A 17715-nucleotide genomic window follows, 5' to 3' on the forward strand; every position below is an offset into this window, starting at 1 on the left:
TGTTTTAATCGGGTGCGTTAAATTACCTAAACAAGATAATTTGAAACGCGTATCAACGAGACGTGTTATAAACATATAACGGAACATAAATAGTTAAACGGAAAAGTAAACGGAAAAAGGCGGGATGTTACATTACCTACACCTTAAAAGAAATTTCGTCCCGAAATTTAAGTAGGCGTAGTAGTCGTTGTTTCTTCCTCGAGATCTTGCGTTTCCGAATTCACGAATAGATGAGGATACTTCCTTTGCATTTGATCTTGTCTTTCCCAAGTAAACTCGGGTCCCCTTTTGGCGTTCCAACGGACTTTAACAATCGGGATTCGGCTTTGTTTCAATGTCTTGACGGAGGTGTCCAAAATTTCAACCGGTTCCTCCACAAAATGAAGTTTGTCATCAATGGTAAGCTCCTCGAGAGGAATGACGATATCGGGTTCGGCAAGACACTTTTTCAAGTTAGATACATGGAAAGTAGGATGAACGGAGCTCAATTGAGGCGGAAGATCCAAACGATAAGCAACGGTTCCAATACGCTCCAAGATTTCGAAAGGACCAATATACCGCGGATTTAGCTTCCCGCGTTTCCCAAAACGGATTACACCCTTCCAAGGTGCGACTTTTAACATTACTCGGTCACCGACTTGAAATTCAAGATCGTTGCGTCGTTTATCGGTATAGCTCTTTTGACGACTTCGGGCCGTCCTAAGCCTATCTCGGATTTGAACGATTTTCTCGGTGGTTTCGTGAATGAGTTCGGGTCCGGTGATTTGCACGTCGCCTACCTCGGCCCAACAAAGAGGTGAACGACATTTGCGGCCATATAGCGCTTCAAAAGGTGCGGCTTTAATACTCGCGTGATAACTATTGTTGTAAGAGAACTCGGCGAGAGGTAAGTGCTTGTCCCAAGCTTTTCCGAAGTCAACCACGCAAGCTCGTAACATGTCCTCTAAGGTTTGAATTGTACGTTCGCTTTGTCCATCGGTTTGAGGATGATATGCGGTGCTCATGTCTAAACGCGTTCCCAACGCTTCTTGCAATGTACGCCAAAATCTAGAAACGAAACGGCCATCTCGGTCGGAGATAATCGATAAAGGTACACCGTGTCGGGCTACGATTTCCTTAATGTAAAGTTGTGCAAGTTTCTCCATTTTGTCCGTTTCTTTCATGGCAAGGAAGTGTGCGGATTTGGTGAGACGGTCAACAATAACCCAAATGGTATCATAACCGCCCGTCGTTTTTGGTAGTTTGGTGATAAAATCCATCGTTATCCCTTCCCACTTCCATTGCGGGATCTCGGGTTGTCGAAGTAGTCCGGACGGTCTTTGGTGTTCGGCTTTGACTTTGGAACATGTCAAACACTTGGAAACATAAGTAGCTACTTCCCTTTTGATATTCGGCCACCAATATAGCTGTTTAAGGTCGTGGTACATCTTATTGGCACCGGGGTGAATCGAGTATCGTGACTTATGGGCTTCATCTAAAATAAGGCTTCGTAGGTCCCCATAACTAGGCACCCAAATTCTTCCGGCGAAATATCGGAGTCCGGTTTCTTTAACTTCGAATCGAGAGGTGAGGACGTTCAAGTGTTCGAGAGAGATGTTTTCATCCTTAAGAGCCTCATCTTGGGCTACCCGAATTTGGCTATTAAGGTTGGTGTGAATGGTGATGTTTAAAGCTCGGACACGGAGAGGCACCACTCTTTCTTTTCGACTTAAGGCATCGGCTACTACATTTGCCTTCCCGGGATGGTAACGAAGCTCGCAATCGTAATCGTTCAAAGTTTCAATCCACCGTCGTTGTCTCATGTTTAGTTGCTTTTGATCGAAAATGTGTTGGAGACTTTTGTGGTCGGTAAAGATAGTACTCTTGGTTCCATAAAGATAGTGTCTCCACATTTTAAGTGCAAAGACAACGGCTCCGAGTTCGAGATCATGTGTCGTATAGTTTCGTTCATGAATTTTAAGTTGTCGAGAAGCATAAGCAATGACTTTCGTTCGTTGCATCAATACACACCCAAAACCATGTTTTGAGGCATCGCAATATACAACAAAGTCATCATTGCCTTCGGGAAGTGACAAGATAGGAGCGGTGGTTAGCTTCGTTTTCAAGATTTGGAATGCGGATTCATGTTCGGTCGCCCAAATGAATTTCTTTCCCTTGTGAGTCAAGGCGGTTAGAGGACGTGCAACCAAAGAGAAATTTTCGATGAATCTACGATAGTACCCGGCGAGACCCAAAAATTGACGAATGTGAGTAGGAGTAGTAGGAGTCTCCCATTTGCTAATGGCTTCGATTTTCGATGGATCGACTTTAATACCTTGGTCACTTACAACATGACCAAGAAATTGAACTTCCTTTAACCAAAATTCACACTTGGAGAATTTGGCATAGAGTTGTTCTTGTCTTAAAAGTTCAAGCACAAGTCGGAGATGTTGTTCGTGCTCTTCTTCATTTTTAGAATAGATCAATATGTCATCGATGAACACAATAACGAATTTATCGAGATACGGTTTGCACACGCGGTTCATAAGATCCATGAACACCGCCGGTGCGTTAGTGAGACCAAATGGCATGACAAGGAATTCATAACTACCATAACGAGTTCGGAAAGCGGTTTTGGAGACATCTTCCCCCTTAACCCTCAATTGATGATAACCCGAGCGGAGATCGATTTTCGAATATACACAAGACCCTTGTAGTTGATCAAAGAGGTCATCGATGCGAGGAAGAGGATATCGGTTCTTAACCGTCAATTTATTTAGTTCGCGATAATCAATGCACATTCGTAGGGATCCGTCTTTCTTTTTAACAAACAAAATCGGAGCGCCCCAAGGTGAATGGCTAGGTTGGATAAAACCACGATCAAGTAGTTCTTGGATTTGACTTTGCAATTCTTGCATTTCAGATGGAGCGAGTCTATATGGTGCACGCGCTACGGGTGCGGCTCTCGGAATAAGATCGATTTGGAATTCAACCGGTCGATGAGGCGGAAGACCCGGCAATTCATCGGGAAATACATCGGAATAGTCACTAACAATTGGCACATCATCGATGTGCTTCTCATCGGACTCGACTTTCTTAACGTGGGCAAGGATCGCAAAACAACCCTTACGGAGTAGTTTTCTAACTTTAAGGCACGAAACGAGGTTGAGTCTGGTGCAACTCTTATCGCCATAAACAATCAAAGGTTCACCATTCTCGATAGGAATTCGGATTGCGTTAAGATCACAAAGAATGTGAGATTTCGTTTTGACTAACCAATTCATACCGATTATTACATCAAAGCTTCCTAGTTCCATGGGTATCAAGTCAATTTCAAATTCCTTACCCAAAATGTTTAACGTACACCCCCGGTAATATGTGTCGGCACTTAATAGTTTTCCGTTAGCTACTTCAATGGTATAAGTGGTATCTAATGGAAGAGGTGGAGTGCTAAAAGAATGAGTCAAAGTCTTGGATACAAAGCATTTATCGGCACCCGAATCGAATAAGCAAGAGACATAAGAATTGTTGAGAAGAAACGTACCCGTGACTAGTTCAGTGTCATCCCGGGCTTCCTCGGTGTTGATGTTGAAAGCTCGGCCGCGCGTATTGGTGTTATCTTTCCTTTTCGGGCATGCATTTCTATAATGACCCGTTTGGCCACATTCGTAACAAGTGCCCGTCTTTGGTGCATTGGGCCACTTTCGAGCGACGGGAGTGGCACTTTTACAATCGTTGGCCTTATGACCAACTCCTTGGCACCGGTGGCAAATTATCTTACTACATTCGCCAAAGTGATGTTTGTTGCATTTGTTGCAAAGAGGTAGGTTCCCGGCATAACCTTTCTTGCCGTCGGAGGTGTAAGGCTTCTTAGCAAAGTTGTTGTTGCTTGATTGGGAGGGTTCCCACTTTCTTTTGTTGCCGCTCGATTTATCCTCGGCTTTAGGTGCCAGAACTACGATTTCATCAACCGTTTCGATTAGTTGGCGTGCCATGTTCATAGCGGCTTGATGAGTAGTGGGTTTGGATGACATCACCCCTTGTTTGATGCTTTTTGGAAGACCGAGCATGTAGAGCTCAATCCTTTGAGATTCGGGGTTAACAAGATTAGGACACATCAAGGATAGTTCGGCGAAGCGTTGATTATAAGCTTTAAGGTCGTTTCCGACCGCTTTCAAAGCTCTTAGTTCTTCCTCAAGCTTTCGGGTTTCTTCGCGCGGAAAATATTCAACAATCATCTTTTCCTTTAGATCGGCCCAAGAGAGGGCATGAGCTTCATCGGTACCCACCGATTGAACATAGGTGTTCCACCATGTTAGAGCAATTCCGGAGAAAGTGTGAGTGGAGTATTTGACCTTGTCTTGGTCCCGACAACCGCTTATGCTAAAGACGGCTTCCGTTTGCTCAAACCATCGGGTGAGCACGACCGGTCCCCCGGTTCCATCAAAAGTGTGAGGTTTGCACCCCATGAAAGCTTTATAGGAGCATCCCTCGTTTGAGTTTCCGGCTCCATTGTTGTTGTTGTTGTTGTTGTTGTGGTTGTTATTATTATTGTTGTTGGATGAGTGACCGGCCATGGCCGCATCTACGGCGGTAGCTATCATCCGTTCGAGAGCTTGTTCGGGAGTTTCATTGCGGCGTACACGACGAGGAGCCATTGTTCCTTCAAGACACAAGAATATCATTGATTAGTATTCTCAATAATACTAACCGTGATATAGAATAAAGATAAAGAGAAGTTTTTTTTTTTTTTTTTTTTTTTTTTTTTTTTTTTCGACTCGCCTTAAATTCTTTATGTCATAATGTCGGAACGTTCATACGAGTCACCGTAATATAATCCCGGAAATTATATTACCCTAATTCATATGTGCATTCGACATCATTTCATATAGTCAAGGTGGCGTGTCAATCAAATTAAACAACGTGAGATTAAGATGAACTAAGAGTAGATATGAGTAGAAACGTTCGAGTATAAATGCACAAGTAGTCAAGTAATTCCTACTTCAAGTCTATATGCCGGTTGTAGTCTAGACTCACCAATGTACCCTATGACTCGGGGTTGACACTAATGAACTCTAAATCCCTACAACCAACGCTCTGATACCATCTGTAGCGACCCGACCAAATCGTCATTGACGGCGCCGTCTACTTAGGTCCCGTTACGTGGTCATAAGTCTTTAAAACAACGTTGACCAAAAGATATGTCGCATTCATTTCAAATGTAAAGGTTGTTCAAGTTTTACAAGAATAGTTCCACCACAAGTTACGATACCAAGTTTAAGTACAAATAAAACTTATGCGACACAATTTAAAAGTATCCAAAAGACGCTCCATGTATGCATGTATACTCGACATCCAATGCAAGTATCAAAATAATGAGCGGAAGCATATATCATGTATCGTTCAAGGACCTGAGAAAAACATAGAAATCTGTCAACGAAAACGTTGGTGAAATCATAGGTTTAAGTAAATAAGTACAAGTGAACCACAAGATTTGCATCAATGAAATAATAGTAATACATTCCAAAAGTTTGTTTCACGAGCACCCAATTATCAATGCTTAACGTTTCCTTCCATTGAACCCCATCACTTAGTGCTAGAACATACACCGTTTCTCGAAAATATATTTCATTCGTAAACGGTAGCGAACCGTTTGAATGAGGGTTTGTCAAACCCATATGGATCCATACAACATAAGTTCTCGCTTACACCCGGCAAGTGTAACTAATGATAATCGAATTGAGGATTTTGTTCTAAACTCGTATGTAGAATGTTTGTTTTCCTGTACTTGTGTTCACTTAGTAAAAGAAATGTTTATGTTTTCTCATCCCAATTGTAAGTTCAAAAAGAGTAAAAGTGGGACTATGATCTCACCTTGTATGCACGAACCAAAAAGTACTTCGACAAGTAACGTGTGCAAAGAACAATGCTAGTCTTGACCTAAACAAATAGGTTGTATTAATAACGGTAACCACGATAGGTCAAAGATGTTCAATTAGTCCTATGGCTCGTTATGACTCGATTATTTAGCATGTGAAATCAAATTGTCAAGTTTCATGCAAGATACAAGTATATAAACAAGTTAGGAAGGTTGCATAATCATTTGGTTAAGTTTGACAAAAAGTCAAACTTTGGTCGGTCAAAGTCAACGAAAGTCAACACGTTCGGGTCGGGTTCCGAACTATTTTTCTAATCTTAGAAATCATATATGAGCATGTTGGCCAAGTTACATGTTAATCGGAGGTGCGTAGCATGCCAAACATTATTCAAAAATTGACCAAGTTGGACAGAATTCTGGCCAGGCCATTTGGCGCGCCGCGCGGGGTATGGGCGCGCCGCGCCACCCTCTGTGCAGGTCTGTTTCTGTTTTTCCCAAGTATGCACGAGCCAAAACCTTTTCCAACCCAACTCTTGACCCGCAAACACTTATAATGCCTATTATATATCGTTGGAAAGGTATTTTGACGAGGAATACAACTAAGTACATTTCATCAATCAAACTTCCACTTACAACAACCAAAAACCGAAATTAAACATTCATAATCAAAGTTTAAGTTCCAAAAACGCATTTTATGATTCGGGCAACCAATTTACATGTATGTTATGCTGTTTCGAAGGTAATCAAACACACATTGCAACAAAACACTTAACAACAATATCTCATAGCATTTGACGCATCAAAAGTTCATGTAAAGCTCATCAAACCCTAATCCAAAATCACAAATTCAACAATCTTGCATATGAAACTAATCCATGTCAACCTACATACCAATTTGAAGCTAGTGATGTTAGGAACACAATTAAAACATGAACTTTCATCATTCAACAACATATGAACACCTAAAACTCAAGATTAAGCAAGCATTCTTTCAATATGAACTAGTTACATCAAAATATCAAAAACGAGCATACAAATCACATAAACAAACTAGACTCGAGCCATAGACACTAATTAACAACCTTTTAACTCAAAAATCTCAAGAACACATAAAATTAGTGATTTTAGAAAGTTACCCAAATGTAATGAGGTTGGTATGGAATCGAAGAGGAGATCACGAGGAGTTCAAATACGTAATTTGTTTGGCAAGATAATCACTAGCTCGATTTAAGATGATGATTCTTTGATGGAGCAAATTTAAGGAAAATGTGAAAGTAGGAGAAATAAAGGAAAATGAAATGAAAATGTGAATGAGTGGATAGAAAGGGTGTTGACCACCACTTTGACCTAGTGGTTTCTTTGACACTTTGACAAGTTTAGTCCCTCATGTTTTAATCGGGTGCGTTAAATTACCTAAACAAGATAATTTGAAACGCGTATCAACGAGACGTGTTATAAACATATAACGGAACATAAATAGTTAAACGGAAAAGTAAACGGAAAAAGGCGGGATGTTACAGCTGTTTTGGGTTAGATAATTAAAAAAACTATGATAAACTTTGATTTAAAAGTTGTTATTATGGGAAAATAATTTTTCTTATGAACATGAAACTATATCCAAAAATCATGGTTAAACTCAAAGTGAAAATATGTTTTTCCAAATGGTCATCAAGATGTTATTTTTTCGACTGAAATGACTACCTCTACAAAAACGACTTGTAACATGTATTTACGACTATAAACCTATACATTTTCTGTTTAGTTTCATAAAATACAGTTCAATATGAAACCATAGCAAGTTGATTCACTTAAAACGGATTTAAAACGAAGAAGTTATGGGTAAAACAAAATTGGTTAAAAATGGTTAATTTGACTACGGGATGAATTGACAAAAATCTATACTAACCATATCCTAACTAACTTATATTGTATTATACATGTATTCTAACATATATTATGTAATCTTGATAGACCATAGACACGTATACTATGTTTTGACATATCAATCGACGTCATCTATATATATTATTTGGAACAACCATAGACACTCTATATGCGGTAATGTTCGAGTTAGCTATACAGGGTTGAGCTTGATTCCAAAATAATATATATACTTTGAGTTGTGATCGAGTCTGAGACTTGTATACACTGGGTCGTGGATTGATTCGAGATAATATATATTGATTTATTTCTGTACTACTAACCGTGGACAACTAATTGTGGACTACGAACGTTGGACTGTTAACTTAATAAAGTTAAATCATTAAAACATAATAAAACATATTGTGAATATATTTCGATCATACTTTGATATATATGTATACATTTGTTATAGGTTCGTGAATCGACCAGTGGCCAAGTGTTATTTTCCGACGAAGTAATAATCTGTGAAAGTGAGTTATAGTCCCACTTTTAAAATCTAATATTTTTGGGATGAGAATACATGCAATTTTTTTTAAATTGTTTTACAAAATAGACACAACTACGTGAAACTACATTCTATGGTTGAATTATTAAACCGAATATGCCCCTTTAGTCTGGTAATCTAAGAATTAGGGAACAGACACCCTAATTGACGTGAATCCTAAAGATAGATCTATCGGGCCCAACAAGCCCCATCCATGTCGCGAATGCTTTAGTACTTCAAATTTATCATGTCCGAAATTGTCCTGGAATGATGGGGATATTCTATATGCATCTTGTTAAGGTCGGTTACCAGGTGTTCACCATATGAATGATTTTTTTATCTCTATGCAGTTTGCGAAATGCCTGATATGAGATGTGTATTTATGAGAAATGAAAAGGAAATCTTGTGGTCTATTATTACGATTGATAAATATATAGGTTTAACCTATAACTCACCAACATTTTTTGTTGACGTTTAAAGCATGTTTATTCTCAGGTGATTATTAAGAGCTTCCGCTGTTGCATGCTAAATAAAGACAGGATTGGAGTCTGCATGCTTGTACAATATTGTTTAAAAACTGCATTCGAAGACTTAAGTTGTTGTGTAATATTATTGTAAACTATTATGTAATGGTCGTGTGAAAACGCTACATTTTAGATTATCATTATTTGATAATCTTTGTAATATTTTAAACCTTTATAGCAATTATAAAGGTTATGGTTTGTTTCAAAAATTGAATGCAGTCTTTGAAAAACGTCTCATATAAAGGTCAAAATCTCGTAACGAAATCAATTAATATGAAACGTTTATAATTATTATGAACGGGACATTTCAGCATAAACACAAGTTTTGATCTTTTTAACAAAAATAAAGAGATCATAAGCTAGAAACTTAGATCTAACAAAGTAATGAAGATTCAAAGCTAGAAAGCTTGAATCTTTCATGTTTTTGAAGGATTCAAATCAAAGTTTGAATCTACAAGATATAACAAGATCAAAAAGCTAAAAAGCTTGATCTTATGATGATGATGATGTCGTGATTAAGAAGAAGAAGAAGAAGAAGAAGAAGAAGAAGAAGAAGAAGAAGAAGAAAAAGAAGAAAATTTAAAACTTACAATTTTAGTGTGAGAAAGACTAGAGAGAAAATTAGAGAGTAAGTGTGTGTAAAATGAGAATGAAATCAAGTGTGAAATGGAAGAATGAAGCTTGATATTTATAGTGGTGGAGGGGTGATGGGTGTCTCTAAAACCATAGCATCATGGGGGGACAAGGGGGGCAACTTTTTGCTTTTTACATGGTGGTGGTCTAAATGTGGTGCATATTGTTAGGATCCCATGCAACATGTGTAGTAATGGTTAACAAAAATACTAGTATGTTGGCTCATCTTAATGATTCTTTGTCCTACTTCTTAATGGGTCATATTTCCATTAAAATTGGTCTAACTTAAAAGTCCAATAGCTAGAGTAGGGTGGGCTTAAGTCCAATAAGGTTGAAAGTCCATTAAGACTAACTAGTGTGCATTAGTAAATTACTAAGCGTAATTAAGTAACCAATAAGCCAAGTAATTGTCATTAGTAAATAAAAATTAGTATTACATAATCATAATATTCCAATTATGACAAAAGTTAAACGTGTACCAAGTACGTAGCTCGCTTTAAACGTCAAGTGACACTAACGGCCATAAAAGCATTCGAGGATCACGTTAAGTGATTTAGCACTTAATAGCATATTGTAAGGTATTAACGAAAGTAATTAATCATGAAATAAGATCCCAGAGCATAAACTAGCTCAGTACGCACATATACACAGATTCGTGAAAGTATAGAGCAAAAAAATATAAGTCAAAAAAGTCTGGTCGTTACACACCAAACAAATGAAATTTGTAGCCCTTTTGACTACATGTGTCTGGGTTTTGAATCAATTAAATCGGTGTCCATATAAGTAAGATATGATGAAAACGGTGACATATCGCAGATTCGTTGAACCGTCACCATATTGGTCATATCGATTTTACAGGACTCTGATTCAGTTGATTTAAAAGTCAGAACGTTCGTAACTCAAAACTCAAAGCTTTTATATTCATATTTATATATTCTCTAAAAGAACTTAATTATATATTATAGTAGTGATCTTGTCCCCCAATGAACAAGTGAACCTCGAGTTATATGATATCTGACTTTGACTCTCACAATGAATAAGTACAAGCTACGTCACTGTTTACGGGTGTTCATTAAACTGAAGTAGGCTAAACTAGTTCGGTGTAGTTCAGTCCATAGTCTAAACTTGGAGTAGAAATTCGGACCGAGGAATTGACCTATATTATCAATGCGGTTTGGTTCCATAATGGTTCATTTCGGTTTTGTTAAAAGAATTGACCGTTTCATGAAAATATGAAAACATAGAATGGATAAACATAAATTAAAATATAAATAAAATGATTGAAGTTAAACATAGTTAAGTAAGAATATCTAATAAAATAATAAGTCAAAGACAATTAATAAAAATTACAAATTGCCGATGGTGATTATATAAGAAATTTTTACGAAATAAAGACAATATCTCATTTGTAACCCGTTTAATCCTCCTTACTCGCTCCATCACTTGCTTTAACATTCTCTATTGAATTTGTGAAAAGGATAAATCAAATTATTACATACATTGTAATAATAAGCTAAACAATACTAATAGTCAACAAAATACATCAAATTGTGTTACTTGAGCACCTTTAGCAATACTGTCAATATCATCAAAATCCTCATACATATCACTATGATTTCTTGAGTTACCCATTCACTCATGAATACATATCAAAGCTTTCAATTTGATTGCACGCAAGGAACTTCTAAATGAATCCTTCAACCAACTAATCATGTTAGATGCCGACTCCAAAGCTGTTAGAATTTTGTACCCAAACAAGAACTTGATAACTGCTAATTATCAAAACCCACTTGACAACAAACGCATAATCACAATGCAAAAACTAGACACTTAAATAACACATGAATTTAACGTAGTTATATCCAATATTGCGATTGGTTTAGTCCACCGCCAACAAGAGAGAGATTTCTTATTAATTTTCGTAGGTGCTTATAGATATAATGAGGTCAATGTTACAATCTGTAGGTGGAAAAAAACAAAATACATTCCTAAACAGAACAAATTTGTTATCTACGAAAGGCTCGCGTTTCTCAAAGCCCTCCTCGGGATTCACGAGGGTATCCAATCACGGTCTCTTGTTCCCAAATGCGAGCTTTCATCTCTCAAACATTTGTCATACTTTTTCGTGTTTTGACTAACTCCCTTGCGTACGAACAACAGGCTCAGATCGGTGAGCCCATGCTTCCGATACATGAAGTCTTGTTTGCTCGTGTTTATCTTCCGATCACGTTCCATCTTTACACTCATTAATCTCTCACTTGAATATTGAATGAATCCAGACCCAGTCACTATTTTGACATCATTGAACCTACACATATTTACTAACAAGGAAACTCGAGGCCACGCACAGTTCAACCACGACGATCTAGAAGCTTTCGATAAAGAGCACCCCAACTTGATTCTCCAAAAAGTAATCAACCAATCTCAAAACGTAAACCTTTACTTCTATCATCCCACAACAATGAACGATAACTTAATTATAAATCCTTGATGTGCTAAAATTCAACCTAAATATCTTGAACTAAACTAATCAAATTAACACACAAAGATGGAGACTATTCTTGATCAATGGAGTATAGATATAACAAGCATAAGGTTCGTTCCACAGGGAGTAGAAGTTTTGAGAATCTTAACCTAATAATTATCCTAAGTAGATGGGGGAGATTTGGTTTTAAATCTAATTAAACCAAGAAACACAAATAAACAAATATGAATTCAAATGAGATAGGGGCATTCACTTAGATTCAATTCCTTAGAATCTGAATTGCTTTTATTAAGACCACTATAATCAATTCCCTAACTATAACTGTCGTTAACCTAGGCCATTAATTAATTACTAATTAGTAAGATAAGCTGGCTTCCCTCACTTAAATACTAATTATTATGAAAGTGTAAGTTAATAACGCTGGTTTCTCCCACGCTTCTTAAGAACACAATCAATCAATCTACTTACTCAAGAAGGTGATTCAATTGAAGGATAAATCAGTGTTTCTTTTTAGCTTCACAATTATCTACTCAATTGATGGTTTAATCTCTAAGTCTAATTACATTAGTTTTCTGCATGCAATTAAACCAATCCAAATTATCTTTCAACAATCTAGACAAGTTTATCAATTTAATAACTATCATTACTTCATTTAGTAGACTTATAATTAAATGGAACAATCAATGGGAGTAATCAAGAATCATGGATCAAGAGCAATTAATTAAATCGACAAAAGACTAGCAATCCATTACTTAGGTTCAATCATGTAAGTGAATACTAAATAATAATTAACCATAGTAAAGATTAAAATAGAATAAAAGAGTTTACCAATGATTAAAAATTGAAATCCTAATGTTTAGATGCTCCAAAACACCATAAAATGCTGGAATAATCGTAACCCTAACTTGAAAATTCGAAAAGATAAAAGCTGCAAAAGTTAGTGAATAAAATTCTATTTATATGGGAGGTTTGAATCATCTGCCGACATATCACCTCGCGACCGTGAGCCAGGGCCTTGCGACTGCGAGGTCTTTGGAAACTGGAATTGCGATCGCGACTTTATACATGGTGACCGCGAGATTGCATTTTTCTTGACTCAACTTCTGATCAAAACTCGCGCTCGTAACTAAGAAAATGGTGACCTTAATCAGGGGGCTCGCGATCGCGAGAATGCACTTCGAGACTGCGAGATGAGTGCAACAACACCAGTTCACCCAGTTTTTCTTTTATTTGTTTTGTCTTGACCAATTGCTGCTGAAACTTCACTAAAAACATCCAAAACACTAACACAAGGACTCCTTGAGCTAAAATCATTATTTCTAACATAACCATGAGGCAAGTCTTTAATTCTTCTTAAATTAACTCATTTAGAAACCAATATGTGAATAATAATATGTGTAAATAGCGCGATATCAAATTCCCACACTTGAACTTTGCTTGTCCTCAAGTAATCATATCTTCAAATAATAAGAAAATAAGAACAAACATACCTGAAAATTGTCTTCAACAATTATAGAACAAAGATACACCATCATAATCATCACGAACAAACATAACCAAAATGTGTAATCTTCAACAAGCATTTCCAAGGTTCAAGTGTTCAAGTTCTTTAAGTGTATAATCATCAATGATTCCGAACAATCACCAAATGAACAAATGATAATAGAACCTTGTACAAATAACAAACTATACTCTAGTTGTAAAACTATAAGTGTTATCGTCAATTCATCGATGGAACTCAGTTTAATCGGTGGGTGTGCCAAGATAGTTATCCCCGTGTCCAGGACAACGACACTCATCAAGTGCCCCAACGACCACTCTGGTGACTCTCGGAGCAGGGTGAACACTTGAAGGAGGGTTGTGGAATTTAAGTCCCACGTGACTTATAATGAGATTGAACTACCCAAAGATTCAACAGTTGATACTTAGTGCGATTTTTAAAACATTGATCCAGGGAACACATGACCTTATGAAAACATTTTATCATTTTGAAAAGGATAAACAAGCTAGCTTTTACACTAAACAAGTTTTCCAAAATTTTAGCATATAAGGTCATGTGCACTCAAAGTCATTCTTGTATTGAACAACCACACGGACAACATACTACTGCCGTAGACAAACCTTTCCCGGTAATAAAGAAAAGCGATGGGGTAACACTCCTCAATTGTGAGTGTTTAAGTGTCATCCACAACCAATATGGTAATGATCAGCGACACAGAACAAGTAACAAACCCTAACAAAATCACTATGGGAATGATACATGACAGTTTTGAAAGTTCAAGACTTTTCTTCCCACGGTACCTTTACATTTTAAAAATATGATAGTATGAAATGGTATAGTATAGGAAGATACTATACCAACTAGAACGAAACTTGAAAGACTTTACTTCCAAGTTTTAAGATGAACAAATTTTAACTAGCAAGACTTTACTTTCTTTAAACACAACACACACACACACACACACACAAACAAATTACAAAACATCAACCATCATTGAGGTACCTGCGTAATTCAACTCACAATAGTGATAACATCTGCTCAATTAAATAGCTACAACTTGGCTTTTGAAATCTTCAAAAATTTTAAAAACTCCCAAAATTTTCAAAAATGACTCAAAAATAAGACAAAAAGCCAAGTGTATTACATTCACGAGAATTCATATCTCTCCCCCACACTTAAGACCATGTAATGCCCTCATTATGTAGTGACCCGAGCTTTTCCATGTTTATATATATTAATTGAGATTGATATTTACATGATTAAATGTTTCCAACATGTTAAGCAATCAAACTTGTTAAGACTTGATTAATTGAAATATGTTTCATATACACAATTGACCACCCAAGTTGACCGGTGATTCACGAACGTTAAAACTTGTAAAAACTATATGATGACATATATATGGATATATATATAGTTAAAATGATACTATGATAAGTAAACATATCATTAAGTATATTTACAATGAACTACATATGTAAAAACAAGACTACTAACTTAATGATTTTTAAACGAGACATATATGTAACGATTATCGTTGTAAAGACATTTAATGTATATATATCATATTAAGAGATATTCATACATGATAATATCATGATAATATAATAATTTAAAATCTCATTTGATATTATAAACATTGGGTTAACAACATTTAACAAGATCGTTAACCTAAAGGTTTCAAAACAACACTTACATGTAACGACTAACGATGACTTAACGACTCAGTTAAAATGTATATACATGTAGTGTTTTAATATGTATTTATACAGTTTTGAAAGACTTCAATAAACTTATCAAAATACTTCTACTTAACAAAAATGCTTACAATTACATCCTCGTTCAGTTTCATCAACAATTCTACTCGTATGCACCCGTATTCGTACTCGTACAATACACAGCTTTTAGATGTATGTACTATTGGTATATACACTCCAATGATCAGCTATTAGCAGCCCATGTGAGTCACCTAACACATGTGGGAACCATCATTTGGCAACTAGCATGAAATATCTCATAAAATTACAAAAATATGAGTAATCATTCATGACTTATTTACATGAAAACAAAATTACATATCCTTTATATCTAATCCATACACCAACGACCAAAAACACCTACAAACACTTTCATTCTTCAAATTTCTTCATCTAATTGATCTCTCTCAAGTTCTATCTTCAAGTTCTAAGTGTTCTTCATAAATTCTACAAGTTCTAGTTACATAAAATCAAGAATACTTTCAAGTTTGCTAGCTCATTTCCAATCTTGTAAGGTGATCATCCAACCTCAAGAAATCTTTGTTTCTTACAGTAGGTTATCATTCTAATACAAGGTAATAATCATATTCAAACTTTGATTCAATTTCTATAACTATAACAATCTTATTTCAAGTGATGATCTTACTTGAACTTGTTTTCGTGTCATGATTCTGCTTCAAGAACTTCGAGCCATCCAATGATCCGTTGAAGCTAGATTCTTTTTTCACTTTTCCAATAGGTTTATCCAAGGAACTTAAGGTAGTAATGATGTTCATAACATCATTCGATTCATACATATAAAGCTATCTTATTCGAAGGTTTAAACTTGTAATCACTAGAACATAGTTTAGTTAATTCTAAACTTGTTCGCAAATAAAAGTTAATCCTTCTAACTTGACTTTTAAGATCAACTAAACACATGTTCTATATCTATATGATATGCTAACTTAATGATTTAAAACCTGGAAACACGAAAAACACCGTAAAACCGGATTTACGCCGTCGTAGTAACACCGCGGGCTGTTTTGGGTTAGTTAATTAAAAACTATGATAAACTTTGATTTAAAAGTTGTTATTCTGAAAAAATTATTTTTATTATGAACATGAAACTATATCAAAAAATTATGGTTAAACTCAAAGTGGAAGTATGTTTTCTAAAATGGTCATCTAGACGTCGTTCTTTCGACTGAAATGACTACCTTTACAAAAACGACTTGTAACTTATTTTTATGACTATAAACCTATACTTTTTATATTTAGATTCATAAAATAGAGTTCAATATGAAACCATAGCAATTTGATTCACTCAAAACGGATTTAAAATGAAGAAGTTATGGGTAAAACAAGATTGGATAATTTTTCTCATTTTAGCTACGTGAAAATTGGTAACAAATCTATTCCAACCATAACTTAATCAACTTGTATTGTATATTATGTAATCTTGAGATACCATAGACACGTATACAATGTTTCGACCTATCATGTCGACACATCTATATATATTTCGGAACAACCATAGACACTATATATGTGAATGTTGGAGTTAGCTATACAGGGATGAGGTTGATTCCAAAATATATATAGTTTGAGTTGTTATCAATACTGAGATACGTATACACTGGGTCGTGGATTGATTCAAGATAATATTTATCGATGTATTTCTGTACATCTAACTGTGGACAACTAGTTGTAGGTTACTAATGAGGACAGCTGACTTAATAAACTTAAAACATCAAAATATATTAAAAGTGTTGTAAATATATTTTGAACATACTTTGATATATATGTATATATTGTTATAGGTTCGTGAATCAACAGTGGCCAAGTCTTACTTCCCGACGAAGTAAAAATCTGTGAAAGTGAGTTATAGTCCCACTTTTAAAATCTAATATTTTTGGGATGAGAATACATGCAGGTTTTATAAATGATTTACAAAATAGACACAAGTACGTGAAACTACATTCTATGGTTGAATTATCGAAATCGAATATGCCCCTTTTTATTAAGTCTGGTAATCTAAGAATTAGGGAACAGACACCCTAATTGACGCGAATCCTAAAGATAGATCTATTGGGCCTAACAAACCCCATCCAAAGTACCAGATGCTTTAGTACTTCAAAATTTATATCATATCCGAAGGGTGTCCCGGAATGATGGGGATATTCTTATATATGCATCTTGTTAATGTCGGTTACTAGGTGTTCACCATATGAATGATTTTTATCTCTATGTATGGGATGTGTATTAAAATATGAAATCTTGTGGTCTATTGTTACGATTTGATATATATAGGTTAAACCTATAACTCACCAACATTTTTGTTGACGTTTAAAGCATGTTTATTCTCAGGTGAATACTAAGAGCTTCCGCTGTTGCATACTAAAATAAGTACAAGATTTGGAGTCCATGTTTGTATGATATTGTGTAAAAACTGCATTCAAGAAACTGATTTCGATGTAACATATTTGTATTGTAAACCATTATGTAATGGTCGTGTAAACAGGATATTTTAGATTATCATTATTTGATAATCTACGTAAAGCTTTTTAAA

This window comes from Rutidosis leptorrhynchoides, chromosome 1 (genome assembly GCF_046630445.1).
Source record: "Rutidosis leptorrhynchoides isolate AG116_Rl617_1_P2 chromosome 1, CSIRO_AGI_Rlap_v1, whole genome shotgun sequence".
NCBI lineage: Eukaryota > Viridiplantae > Streptophyta > Magnoliopsida > Asterales > Asteraceae > Rutidosis > Rutidosis leptorrhynchoides.